The sequence below is a fragment of the Asparagus officinalis genome, chromosome 9, assembly GCF_001876935.1.
Source record: "Asparagus officinalis chromosome 9, Aspof.V1, whole genome shotgun sequence".
NCBI classification, from domain to species: Eukaryota; Viridiplantae; Streptophyta; class Magnoliopsida; order Asparagales; family Asparagaceae; genus Asparagus; species Asparagus officinalis.
This window is the reverse complement of record NC_033802.1, coordinates 5,869,942-5,884,847: the sequence shown is the minus strand read 5'-3', so window position 1 is coordinate 5,884,847 and position 14,906 is coordinate 5,869,942. Positions and strand designations below refer to the sequence as shown.

General features: G+C 34.4%; 2 long non-coding RNA genes across 2 annotated transcripts; one reads left to right on the top strand and one right to left on the bottom strand.

Moving 5' to 3' along the window:
• Positions 9,791 to 10,902, top strand: LOC109824340. The gene is made up of 3 exons (XR_002242611.1): positions 9,791 to 10,044; positions 10,115 to 10,175; positions 10,696 to 10,902. It is a non-coding gene; the product is annotated as an uncharacterized LOC109824340 (long non-coding RNA).
• LOC109824292 lies at positions 11,657 to 13,362 on the bottom strand. The gene is made up of 4 exons (XR_002242598.1): positions 13,165 to 13,362; positions 13,034 to 13,094; positions 12,049 to 12,249; positions 11,657 to 11,926 (listed from the first exon to the last, which is right to left on the bottom strand). It is a non-coding gene; the product is annotated as an uncharacterized LOC109824292 (long non-coding RNA).

The following is a 14,906-nucleotide window of genomic DNA, read 5'->3' as shown; positions in this document are numbered from 1 at the left end:
CCCCCACCCACACCCCCCCCCCCCCCACCCACACACAAAAGAAAGAAAAAAAGAGAATAAAGGGTAAAAACACACACACATATCAAAAGGCTGGAGTTGAAGGGCTTCTTTCTACCTTAAAATCCAGGATTTCTTTCCTTATGCAGAGAATCCCCGCTTGTTACAATCACTGTTTTAAATATCGGCCGATAACCGATATTATCGACCGAGTTATCGGATTTGGGAGCTCTCCGATAGGATAACTTGGATTTTTAATCGGTTATCGTTTTTGGCAAGTTATCGGGGAGTTATCGGCGTTATCGGTACTTATCGGCTGATAAGTAAGGTTTTTTTATCGGGATTATCGGCCGATAAGTAAGACTATGCAATCGAATGGTTTCATTGTGCGGTCAAAATGTAAGTTTTGCTTTTTACAATTGGTTAGTGATTTTAAACATGATGATTTACATTTTGGTATGTTTATATTTCATTAAGCATGGTTAGATTACATTTTTTAGTTATTATATTATATATATACACCATCTAGTATATCACTCCGATAAATACTACTTATCCCCGATATATCCCCGATTTCCGCTATCCGATAAGAATTTTGGTCGTCCGATAAATTCCCGATAACCGATATTTAAAACCTTGGTTACAATTATCAGGTTAGAAGAGTTCTCATATACACGAATGCATATCTACAGAACGAACAAAATCATTGGTTTAGAGAAAGAATTACTATATGAGTCAGAAAAATGAGAATATGTACTTTGTAACATAAAGAAGGACAAATTTTCAAAAGAGGCCTCTTTAGGAAATTATTTTCAATAACCAACTTCCTTGAAATTTATTTGCCATTTTCGACCTGGTTTCAGCCAGGTGGCTGAAACCAAGTTGAAAATGGCAAATAAAGTTCTAAAACTTCATGGGATTTAAAATCATGTGAAGTTTAGCGTGGTTAATCAGCACTAAACTTCACAGGATTTAAAATCTCATGAAGTTTTTGATCTTCAACAGCTTCATTAGCGTGGTTAATCAGGCAGTGAACTTTATGAGATTTTAAATCAAGTGAAGTTTTCGAACTTTATTTCCTATTTTCGACCAAGTTTCAACCAGGTGGTTAAAACTGGGTCGAAAATGACAAATAAATTTCAAATGGGTCGTTTTTTGAAAATAAATTTCTAAAGGGGTCTAGTTTGAAAATTTGTCCTATAAAGAATACAGTTGAAAAAGCCATTCTTTGGCTGGACTCTTGCTGAAAATGAGACATGAGAGAAACAGACTTTATTTTCAGGCTTCCAGGTCATTGATTTAATTCTAAGATACAAAATCAAGCATAGAGTGCAACTAACCTCTCATTTGATGACTTGCGCCCGCCCAAAGCTTCTCATGCATTCAGGAGCAGCACATCAAAGCCTTAAAAGAGATGGAGGAGTCTTCAATTCAACATCAAGCGCCCATCGCTAAGTCGGAAGGACAAAATATATACCTCCGTTCAATCAAATTAATAGAGGTTTCAGCACTCAATCTCGAAATTGTGGCAGAGGGGGCCGGCGCAATCAAATAAATGGTTTTTTTAAAATTGTGCGTGATTAGACGCGATTTTTTTAAATTAATGAGTAAAATTTAGTCTAAATAGATTTGGTAGTTAATAAAAATAAATGTGCGATTTTGGGATTTTCAAATAAAGAAGATTTTTTTAAAAAAATTATACGGGATTCTACACGATTTTTTGAGATTAACAGGTAAAGTTTAATCTAAATGGTTACTTTAAAATTAGGATGTAGATGAATGACATAGATCTTTGTATACGGAAAAAACTTGTGAATGAAAAGCTAATGTGGCATCTTGCGAAGGGTTTGTAGTCTTTTGGTTCTCCTTAAGAGTATACACTAATTAAGATGATATGATAGTTTCCTCAGATTTTAACATCTAACCTTACTACCAGATTTACTTGGTAATTTTCTTTAATAATAGGATCTTTGTTAGAAATAACTCTATCTCTTGAACGTGCAAAGCAATGCTAGTTAGACATTAAAAAGTTAGAACCTAGGATTCCTCCCCCACCCCCACCCCCAAATGATACCCTCTGGCCCTCTCTAATATGCAAAATATTGGGGGGATATTGGCTGATAGAGAACCTCTCAATTGTTCATGTCACCGGCGACGGGTAAAATATAATCTCTATTAATCTGAAGATATATAAAACATTTAGTATAAATCATCTATTCACATAGGAAGAGTGTGAGTTTTAGAGCGAGCTTGACAACTTGACACTAATCTGATTACAAATCTTCACCGGACTAGGATTGAACTAAATTATTGGTGGTCCAAAGATAATCTAGATAAAAGCCTCTTTTTAAAAGTAAAAAAGAACTAGTCCAAGCTTATAAAAGCTTTTGCCAAACGCATTTACATTCCTATATTAGTTAGTGGATTATTTAAGTTAGTGGGTGAGTTGCAAATAAGCCCTTAGACAATTACATTAATGTCAGTTCGGTTGTTTCAGTTTCAAATACTCCAAAACCAAACCGAACCTAATGAGATTCCTAAACATGACCAAGTTTTCAACAGAAAAAGAGAACATTAGTTTATCTATAACTTTTTCAAAAGTCTTCATATTCTCAGTCTAAGTTTGACTCAGGAGGCACCACATAATCTAGCATCTGAAGTATCTCCCGTCTCTGATCCTCCCTAGCAGCCACAGCAGCATCAGTTGTTCTTCTTGCTCCCCTCTTCAGAAAACGGGTTGCACGCACACTGAGAACAGAATGTCCTAACCAGAATCAGAGAAATGGTTAAATTGTCCCAAAATATTAAGAGAATGCCAAGATTATCTACGGAAAATATTATTTCTTTCAGTCCAAATAACCAGATCAAAGCGCAACTATATACAATCCATTTGATTCTATTTTGTAAAGGAACACAGTTCAATCTCCATCCATAAACCAATAATTGAACCAAAGTTTCCTACCAAACTAAATTTGCACGTGATAAATCTCCACACAGAAGAAACATAATTAAGGACAAGTAATGAAGAGATGATCATGTGTTTCAACATTATCAGCACATAACTCACATTTGGGATCAACATTAATCTCTTTCAAAGCTCGGCCTATTTTTTCTATAGGATTAAACTTATCAATCTCATAAAAAAATAATAGAGCATTAAGAAGGATAGGAGAGTAACTATTGATGACTATAGGAGTAGAAAAGAATTGGTACATAAGCAGAGCCAAGATTAGACTGATTACCTGACATGGCAGAGTTATTAGAAGGAATACCATGAGCTAAGGGGTCTCCTAAGTCATTCCTTGCTGCAACCTTTGAAGTGGCTCTGCTCAACACTATTTGACTATCTGGCAATTATATCAATCTCTTCTTGAAAAGTTGAAATAGCATTCAAAGGCTGAATACTAAGCAAGAAACCCTCCTCATCGTCCTCATACAATACCACATCATTCTCACCCTGAGATACACATGGTGACAAATTCCAGAGAGCATTATTCAATTGATCCTCGGGTTTAACACTTTCCAAACCATCATGATCCCTCTCCTCAATATAAGGAAGAAGAATAAGCGCATTTGACAGATCAACTTTAGAAATTCCCTGCAAAAAGCTAGTGGGTGTCTTGATTCCTTCTGTTAAGGTTTGTAAACTGGAACCCTCTATCTCGTGAATCAAGAGAAATAAGCAGGTTCTTCTTATTATTTGCTCCTGCTATCTCTGAGCTTCTCATATTGGTGCTTTCCTTTTCATCCCTCCCTAGCTTAACATCACCATCACTACAAACCACCATTTGATTTTCTCGCATGGATCTTAGAACTTCACCGTCCTCCGAAGGAAAAGGCTCTTCCACTTTCTCTTGAGCACGTTGTAGAACCTCAGTTTTCCCTCGGCTGATATACTCTTTGACATTTTCTTCAAGCTGAGATTCAGAACCTTTTTTTTTCTCCTAGAATAAACTGCTGCTCATGATATTCCAAACAGGATTTGCAGGGTAACTACGATAACAATCGGACCCCTCTTCTAATGAGTATCAAGAGAAGAAAAGCCACCCAAGGAGCCATTATTAGGAGATTGGCTCATCCTCTTTCTACCCGATTTATCATCCAGATTCGCATGTTTATTAACCTTAGATACAGCCATAACAAATCTTAGCACTCTAGTGATATCTTTGAGTGTGGCACATTGAATTAAGAGAACAGCATCTATCATTTTCCGAACCCATATCCGTGGACCCATCTGCTTCGATAATATCAGCAAAGAGTCTAATGGCTTTGGCAAAGGATTCTAAGTTCCAAAGATGAGGAGGAGGAACACCATGCAGCTTAATCAAAGCTCTCTCGTACTAATCAGGGGGATTTCAGGAAAATAACTTCTTAATTAACGTACTAATTCTCGAGCAGAGACATCTTCACCCAGAACCACATTCATAACAACTACGCAATCCCTGACAAATTTCTGGAAATTCGTCATCTACTGACTCAGCAAATTCCAAAATAAACCATGGAGGAAGAAATTCTATCACCTTCAGCGCCCCCCCATTGTAGAGGTTGATTCATAACAACATCATCCTCTCTCGCTATTCTCTTGCCTTTATCATTCTTCAAAGAAGGAAATTCATGATCTCGCCAATCTCAAAAATGAGAAAATCCCCGGATCAAGGAATTCTTCAAATGAACAGAGTTCGCCTTCAAAAGACCAGAATTGGGCTTTGGATGGATAAGATCTGGATCAAAAGAGACCGTTAGGTTTTTGAGGTTTTTTGGGGGAAATTGGATCCAAAACCACTATAGAACGATTCAAGATCCAAAATCCAAACCCATTGAGATAGGGTTGAATCCAGGGTAGGGGTGCAAACGGACCGGATACGATATGTTACTTATTACATCCGTATCCGTTTATCAAGCATGGATGCAGATCTTACAAGATTGGCAACAAGTTATAAATTTTTTTTGAAAGATATTTGTTGAGATAGTGTAATAATAATAAAAAATTCTAACCGTACGTGACAATGACTCTTTATTTGTTACTTATCGTGGTTACAGGATTGCTTTCCAAAGATCATTAGTGACTTTTCATTAGTCAAAAACACTGAAAGACGTAGTTTCAACGGACGTCAAAACGCATGAATTTTTACTTCCTATGAGGACTTTGTAAATTTGTTCTTGCACAATGCCTCTTACTTGTACGTTATGTATAAGAGCACCAAATAAGTAAATTTGGAGAAGAAAAAGAACATATCTCATTGTCATCGTAGTATTCACATCCATTTCTTGTAGTGCAGATGGCTTAGGCTTATTCTAATTTATTTTTTCAGTAAAACACTGGGAAACTACCCCTTATTTTATCCAAAACCCCAACTGCCAACTCTTTGTGTGAACCCGATGGCGCCAAAAAAAACCCAACAGTCTTTTGTGAGAGAGGGAGCGGGAGCGGGGGAGAGGGAGAGGGAGAATGGCGATAGGCGTTACCGCCCCAAAAACAGTGATGATCTCCATAGTCAGCCGAGGCCTCGGCCGAACTCTCGCCCTAGAGCTCGCGAAGCGTGGGCACACGATAAAATCTCATTTGCCACTTGCTGCAAATTGCTAGATGCAAACAAACAACTGCATGTATTATGAAAAAAATACCACATTTATCTTTGCCTTGCTTACTTCCTAATATTAGTAAGCACAGTCGATTGAAAAAAGCATTTTTTTCCCCACCCATCTAATCAATTTTCTATTTTCAATATTCAGGGCTCCATAAGCAGCAAGGATGATACTTAACCTCTCTGCTGAAGATAATGCTGCTTCACATACTTCCCTAAGTGATCTCCCAAGCAGACCACTAAAGAAATTAATTAGGAGTCTATAACTTGTATATCGGTGACTTTTGGTGTTTGGTATTGTGATGATAGGAATTAAGATAGATTGTATCCATAGCAGCAAACATTTCTCCTTTTTAAAAGAAGTGTCTGGTGAATTTCACAGTGAATTTGGCGCGAACAATAGAAATCTCTTGTGGTGGGCATTTTTAACATCTGTGTGTACAACTGGCAGTTTTGTTTTCAATGAACTTTATAGTGAATTTAGCCAAATGGTTCGCTTGTGATTTTGGTAAATAGTTAATGATGAAGTCAACAACAGTAATGAGATTAAATTATTTTGGCATCCAAAAATATTGGATTAAATATGAGACAAATAAGATGTTTTCTTTTATCAGACGTTGATTTTAGATATACTCTACAAGAAAAAGATTAAGAGAACACATCATATACTTTGTTTTCATGTTTAGTCTCATTTTTTGGTTTTACAGGAAGTGTTGATGCAGTTGGTCTGTGACAAATATGGCTCTGCCCAAATGTAGATGTCTCTAATATCCTCCAAATATTAAATCATCAAAACTTTATCCTTAAATGACTGTCAAACTTACTTATCATTTATTTTTTGAGTATCTGTGTTTATTTATGGCATGAAACAACCCGCAACATGAGTCTATCTTATTGATACGTTATAAAAAACTCCACTTGAATCATTTACTTCCTTTTTACTGACAAAAGCCCGTACTCGATAAAATATATTATTCCGAGCACGGGTTTTTTAGTCAAAACACATCTTGTCTTTATCACGAGTTATTTTTCTTGGTTAACGCTACTTGTAGTTTTGCCAATATTCGCAGATTGTTCGATTTTCTTTCTCCCTCATAAGGGGAATAAACTATTTAGGTGGTGTACTATACGTATATGCTTATTAGAACTCCTTCTAACAACCTATGTGTTCTGTTATCATTTCCAATTGGACGATCCATTAATTCAATTGGTGGAGGATTTTAAATGGATAAATATTTTTGATTTTCCCTAGAGACGGGGAATCGATGGACATTCCATGGGACACATTTTATTGACAATATTTATCACTACTTTAGCTACTTTGGCAACTTGGCCTATTACTCGAAATTTGTAATTATTCTATTTCCTTAGCAATGTACAGTGGTCAAATATGATTATTTTCTTCTCGAGACCTTTTACTTCTTTTCCTTATGTGGGAGTGTTTACTTACTTTTATCCATGTGGGGGGGAAAGAAACGTTTGTACTCGGCTACAAAGTTTATTTTGTACACTGCGGGGGGTTCCATTTTTCTCTTAATAGGGGTTCTAGGTATGGGTTTATATGGTTCCAATGAACCAACATTGGATTTTGAAAGATTAGCTCATCAGTCATATTCTGTGGCATTAGAAATAAAATTCTATTTGGGCTTCCTTATTATTTATGCTGTCAAATTGCCGATTATACCCCTACATACATTGCTACCAGATACCCATGGAGAAGCACATTACTTATGCTGTCAAATTGCCGATTATACCCCTACATACATTGCTACCAGATACCCATGGAGAAGCACATTACACTACATGTATACTTCTAGCTAGAATCTTATTAAAAATAGGAGCATATGGATTGATTCAGATCAATATGGAATTATTACCGCACGCCCACTCTATATTTTCTCCCTGGTTGGTGATAGTAGGGCAATGCAAATAATCTATACAGCTTCAACTTCTCTTGGGCAATGCAATTAAAAAAAGAGAATAGCCTATTCTTGTGTATCTCAAATAAAGTTTTTTTAAGATACTAGTACGGTGCACGTGCTTTGCACGTGTGTCCATTTTTATGTTTATATGTAGGCTATAAGTGCGCATTACAATGATAATTTTATGTATCTAATGTATAATTTTATTATATAATAGTATTTTAAATTAGTTTGATTTGTATTAACACTTTATTAGATATCAAATCAGTTTTTCCAATCATAAAATTTATACATTTTATTTAGGGTAAATTTCACAAATGCTTCATGATAAAGCCCTCGAATTTTTAAAATGTCACAAAACTCTTTAAGTTTTAAGGTTCTCAGAAAACCACATTCAAACCCTAAAATCGTGAAACACAATTTTCATTGGCAAAAGTATCAACATGCATAATTTTATGTTGATACATAATTTTACTCATATGTAAAAAAGTACGAAGTAAGGATTATTGCCATTAAGAAGGATTTTTTGAAAATTGTTAAAAGTTTAAGGGATTGAGATCACTAAAGTTTTTTTTTTTTTTTTTTTGGGGGGGGGGGGGGCTTTTTGCTAACAATTTTTTATCTAAGAAATGACCAAATTTAAGGGGTTTTCTAAAAGGCTAAAAAAACACTTAAATACCTTATATTTTCATCTTCCTTAATCTTATACGCCCCAAATTGTAAAAGTTTGAACTTACATACCCAGCTTGTTTAAACATGACAAATTAGTATATTATGTTACTTGAATGTCTGAGTATTCGCATGTTCTACTCACATGTCAATTATGGCTTTGTTTTACCCTAATTGATTTTTTATTTACATTTTACCTACCTTTTTACATTGGGAGGAGGCTAATTTCAGCCAAGGTTGATTTGGTCTTAACTCTAAAAAATTAACTCAATTTAGAAATTTTAATGGAAAAATTGGTATCCTTAATATATATATTTCTCCTTCATTACCTTGTTCTTGATCTAAATTGAAGTTAAGCTATGATTTAATTGTTTGCAAGAAACAAAATTGGTAAAAAAGAAACTTATAACACGGGTTCAGAAATCTTAGTTAGCTAATAATTTGTCTTGATAAATCCAAAGAGATGTATGGCCTAATTCTTCTCCTCCCATGGCCATGCCATTCATTAGCCTTTTGATATGATAATTTAAGGTTTCAATTTTTATTATTAATTCATTATTCGCATAATTTTACTAAACTAACAACCAATTTAGTAATCAGAGTATTCTTGACTTGCAATTGTGCCCAAAAACTTATGATATGAGTAGATATATGTGAAAAAATAGTCTTATATCTCTCCTTTCATTACCTAGATATTGATCTAGATCGACATTTGCAATAGTTTAATGGATTGCAGTAAACAACATTGACATAGAAGAGAATTTTTTTTATAATAAACCTAATAACTCAAGTTCAAAAATTTCTTACTTAGCAAATAACTTATTCTAATTTGTTTTTGAAATGCTAGTTTATTGACTTAAGATTTATAATTAATTAGTTTTAGCATAATTTCACCGAACCAATAACTACTTTTAGGTTCATAAATCTAATCTAATACTATTATAAAAATGTGTTGGTATGTTAAAACATTTCTTCCAAAAATGCCCTCCAAACCACATACATGCATCCATAAAACACATATTTGCATACATATAAACACATACATATATATACATGCATACATTCTTAATAATGACATAACTCTCCTATTAATTGTCCACTAATATTAACTTCTATTTTTTGTAACCCCTCCACTAATCCAATATTAATGTTATCATAAATTTTTTTTAAGATTGTAAGTTGTATTTGATATAATAACTGAGAATTGAATGCACACACATATGACAAACTAATAATATACATTTCAATTTGCAAACAAAGTGTCAACTTAAAATGCTTACATGCATACATTCTTAATAACGTCATAACTCTCCTATTAATTGTCCACTAATATTAACTGCTGTATTATTAAGTACATGCTAACGACCAAGAACTTCATAATCTCCTCTCTATATGCAACTGCTATTATACAAGAAATATTATATACAAGATTCTATATTAATTGGTCATTATTTTCTTCACAACCTAAAGCGCAATGAATTATCGATTGTTAAAGCAGGGTGTTTTTTGAAAAATTGGCGACGACGAAAAATAAAAGGGCAGGCACGAATCTCAAGCTGGGAATTGTTAAAGCAGGGGGTTTTATGAATAATACGACGAAATCAATTAGCACATAGCGCTACAATTCCCAGCTCGTGACCCCTTGCTTCTTCTTCCCCCATTTCTCCCACATTTCTCCCAAAATCAAAACTCCGTCTCCGTGTTGAATCAGCCGACTTTTTTATTTCGTCTCCTCCGTCTAGTTCCCCATCTCCGCCCACCACGAAAGCAGAATCGCCGCCGACGAAAACCGATCTTCCTTCGAGCTCGAGCGCTACAACGAGATCCCCATTTCTCCTCCTCCATCAAGCCACCTCCTTCCCCCAACTCAGGTAAGGATCACGGCCATCCATTTACAGGTTTTGATTAGGGGTTTTTTTTTTGATTTTTTTTCGATTTCAGGTTCAGCGTCCTCTCCCCCAAATTCGGCTACAAGTCTCCGCGGACGAGCTCGTGGTCGAAGGTACAGAGCTCTGTCGGTCTTTTTTTTATGAATCAATCTATAATCCTGGAAAATAAGCCAAAAACAAGAGAGTTGGGATGTGTTGACGTTTTTTTCGTTTGGTTTTTATCCATGGAAATTGTGTTATGGATCCTGATTGTATACCCGTTGCTAATCTGGTCTTTGATCAAATGCATTTTAAATCTTCAAATAGTTTTCTTTCTATTTTAAAGAATAAAAATGATTTTTTTTTAGTTTACCAAAAGTTTAAAGTCTAACTCGGGTGACTGTTATAAAAACTATGTTTTCAAACCTCCATGTATATAGAATTGATGCTTAGGAAATTTACAATATCGATATTTTAAGAAACACCGCAAGTCTCTTATCCTATCCACTCCTTCCTTAAAAGATATTATGTTACTCATTTATAAAGACATTTATCTCTTGGTAAATGTTGGATTTGCATGGTGATTATTATTGAATTTCTTTTTGTTCCCTCTTATAGTTCTTTGCCTGATTTTTTTTTCCTTTGTCAAAACAGGTTGAATATCTACATCAGGGGTCTTTTGGGAGAGTGTACACTTTTGAGCTGTGGCATAATCGAGTAAAAATAAAGGAGTAATTCCTGAGAATAAGTTCTCCTTTGTGTGGTAATTGTGTTGAAGACCAGAACATGTTGCCTTCCTGATTGTAAATTATAAGGAGTGCTTTCTCATAATAAATTATGAAAATTTATATTAGCACGGCATCGGCAGTTACTGTATTAGTTTTCGAGAATAATATTTATTTTTTGTGGTTGAGTTTGCATTGGTTGGCTAAACTTGCATAATTTGTTGTTCTGTTTTTACTTTTTTCACTCATTTTGTGTGAAACTAGTGATATCTGCTGCGTCATGAGTTTTTGTTGTTCTGTGTATTAGGTGTATATGTTGTTCTGTATCTCCTCTTCTCTTTACAGTTCTTCACACTCTTTGTACACTCCAAATATGCAGCAACAAAAGGGTCTTCTTTCCTTGTACTCCTATTCCCATGAATAATCTTTGCCAATGAATTGAAATGACAAAACAGTGAAGGAAAATAGGTGCTATCAGTAGAAAGGTTTGGACTTGGAGGAGGGACTGGCAACCTAGGAGCTGCATTCTCTTTTCTTGATTCTTTTCTTGGGAATTCTTCTTTTGAAATGCCAGGTTGTTCCTCCCATAAGAAAGGAACACTTTTGGGAGATAATGCTGTTGAGGAACATTATTTGGAGTGACTGAACGCTTAGATGCCTCTTTCATGAAGTACACGAGAACGTGATAAGCCTGTTTGCATTATCCTTAATCATTCATGCAACCACATAATCTGTCATAATAGATCATCACAGATAAACAAGTATAGATACTCTGCGGAAGGTAAATGTTAATATCTCAATGAAACATAATACAATTTCATGCAACAAACATTGATATAGGCCTTCAACCATTTTGCAACATCACAAAAGCACAAAAGCAACATCCCAACTCCAATTTTAGTACATGTAGTATAACAAAAGCAACATCCCAACTACAATTTCATGGAAATCACTCACCTGTCACAAGCGATATTGGTAGTATAACAAAAGTACATACATAAAACTGATATCAAAAGTACATACATAAAACCCACCACTTACTCACAAACTGATGTCAAGATTAACAAAAGTACATACATAAAACCCAACCACATCTCACAAACTGATATCAAAAGCATTCACCCACAACTTTCACAATGTGGACCTGATTTGTTTACGTCCTGTAAAGACCAATTAAAACAGAAAAAATGCTCATAATACAATCTTACAATGCATAAACCAGAAATATATTCCACCAGAATCATATAAAAGTCCAAACAACAGAATAAGTGCCTGAACTAACCAACAGAATAAGTGACCAGAGGAAAACCAAGTTGTTGGATTCAGGAGTCAAGAACAGAATAAGTGCATCCTTGCATCTTCTAGAAACTTGAGGGGAAAATGTTCGTGTAATATAGGTCCATTCTCTTTAAGAATTCAAATGATCACAAGAACATGTACAATAACTGAAATTGTCCAATATATCTCCATCTTGCAAACAAGCCTGAAGTAAAACCAAGTAAAAAAACTCACTATCAGATAATGCATGGTCTAGTAGCAAGCAAGGAAACATATAATAATTTCTGTTCAGATGCACAAGCAGTGAAATATCTTAAAGAACATTATCCATAATAACATAATTGCAAGATGTTTTGAGTATAAACACATATTTGTTTGTCATAGCTATGAAGTTCTTGGTTTCTGGTTATGGAAGGAAACAGGGACATTACATCACATCAATATCAAGGTTCCATAAATCATGAAGTTCCTTCAAATCACCATTTACCAATGTCTATTAGGTTCTAAAAGCTCACAGGAAAGTGCACTGCAAGTTTGGATGGCATATCCTGGAGAATGGAGTATAGTGAAGTTCTTAAAATATCGATATTGTAAATTTCCTAAGCATCAATTCTATATACATGGAGGTTTGAAAACATAGTTCTTAAAATATCGATATTGTAAATTTCCTAAGCATCAATTCTATATACATGGAGGTTTGAAAACATAGTTTTTATAACAGTCACCCGAGTTAGACTTTAAACTTTTGGTAAACTAAAAAAAAAAATCATTTTTATTCTTTAAAATAGAAAGAAAACTATTTGAAGATTTAAAATGCATTTGATCAAAGACCAGATTAGCAACGGGTATACAATCAGGATCCATAACACAATTTCCATGGATAAAAACCAAACGAAAAAAACGTCAACACATCCCAACTCTCTTGTTTTTGGCTTATTTTCCAGGATTATAGATTGATTCATAAAAAAAAGACCGACAGAGCTCTGTACCTTCGACCACGAGCTCGTCCGCGGAGACTTGTAGCCGAATTTGGGGGAGAGGACGCTGAACCTGAAATCGAAAAAAAATCAAAAAAAAAACCCCTAATCAAAACCTGTAAATGGATGGCCGTGATCCTTACCTGAGTTGGGGGAAGGAGGTGGCTTGATGGAGGAGGAGAAATGGGGATCTCGTTGTAGCGCTCGAGCTCGAAGGAAGATCGGTTTTCGTCGGCGGTGATTCTGCTTTCGTGGTGGGCGGAGATGGGGAACTAGACGGAGGAGACGAAATAAAAAAGTCGGCTGATTCAACACGGAGACGGAGTTTTGATTTTGGGAGAAATGGGGGAGAAATGGGAGAAGAAGAAGCAGGGGGTCACGAGCTGGGAATTGTAGCGCTATGTGCCAATTGATTTCGTCGTATTATTCATAAAACCCCCTGCTTTAACAATTCCTAGCTTGAGATTCGTGCCTGCCCTTTTATTTTTCGTCGTCGCCAATTTTTCAAAAAACACCCTGCTTTAACAAACACGGGGCTGATTCGTACGAATTCGTACGCATGAGAAATCTACTGTATATATATATTGTATATGTAACATATATAATATATATGATATATATATATATATATATATTATATAATATGTACATTGTACTATAATATATAATATATAGTAATATTATATTAACTTATGTATATGTACATATATATATATATGTATATGTACATAATATATTATATATATATACTATACTATACTATATATATATATATATATATATATAATATATATATATATATTTATATTTAATATTATATAGTCCTCCATCTTCATCATAATGAAGTATTTATGTGCTTCTCTCCCAATTTACGAAAATAATATATATGTTGTGCTCGTGTGTGTACATATATATATATACTAGTTGGATTACACGTGCAATGCACGTGGTAAATTGTTTTATTTATTATTTTATTATTGATTCATTTTATTAAAATTTATTTAAATTAAACCATGTATCAAACATATGGATAGAATTTAAAAATTAAAAATGATTAAATAGATTGTTTGTGTCCTTAACAATAGAAAACAATGAATAATTTTATTAAAGAATTTTATTTGATATACACCACTGAGTTTCAATCAACCATCTTATAAGAATAAAATTCAGATGTAGCATAGGTCCACTGAAGCTGACTTATCACTGGCTAATAGCAATGACATATAGAACTATTGACTCATCAAAGCTTCTTTTGAATCATTTGCTACTTGAGTTTTTAGTAAGCTGCCTGCATTTTCGGCTTGTCCTGATGCATGGTGACGAGAAAGCTCTGTTAAGCAACCACTTGTTCTCCTTTTTTTACCACCTAAATGAAAGTTTTCAAGTACGAAATTTAGTAATTGCTAATCTGGAAAACATTTTTTGGCAATAGTTAATAAAATGAAGATATTATAAACACAATTTATCTATATTAGGTCAATGAACAAATGACTTTGTTAATGAAACACAATAAATGAGTGGCAAAGAAGCACTTGGTTTGAAAATAGATAAAAACGTGTACTGTAGCAAGCATGAAAGAGAAAAAAATTTTAATAAAAAAGAAATTGAAACATGATATATTCTATGACATAAACAAATGTAACAAACTTAACAGAAGACTCCCAAAGAACTATGAGCACTTTTTTAGAACTAAATCCAAAGTCAAAACATTTGGAAAGAAGAACGCACGCAATACTTACGCATCATCAATGAATTTTGCTGCAATGACCACACTTGTCATTAGCTACCGATGAACATTGAGCCAAGAAAGATGGACATCTGGTTGCACGAGGTATATGTCAATGTATTCATGTGCAAGGATAAAGCATGAATTGCTACAATTTGA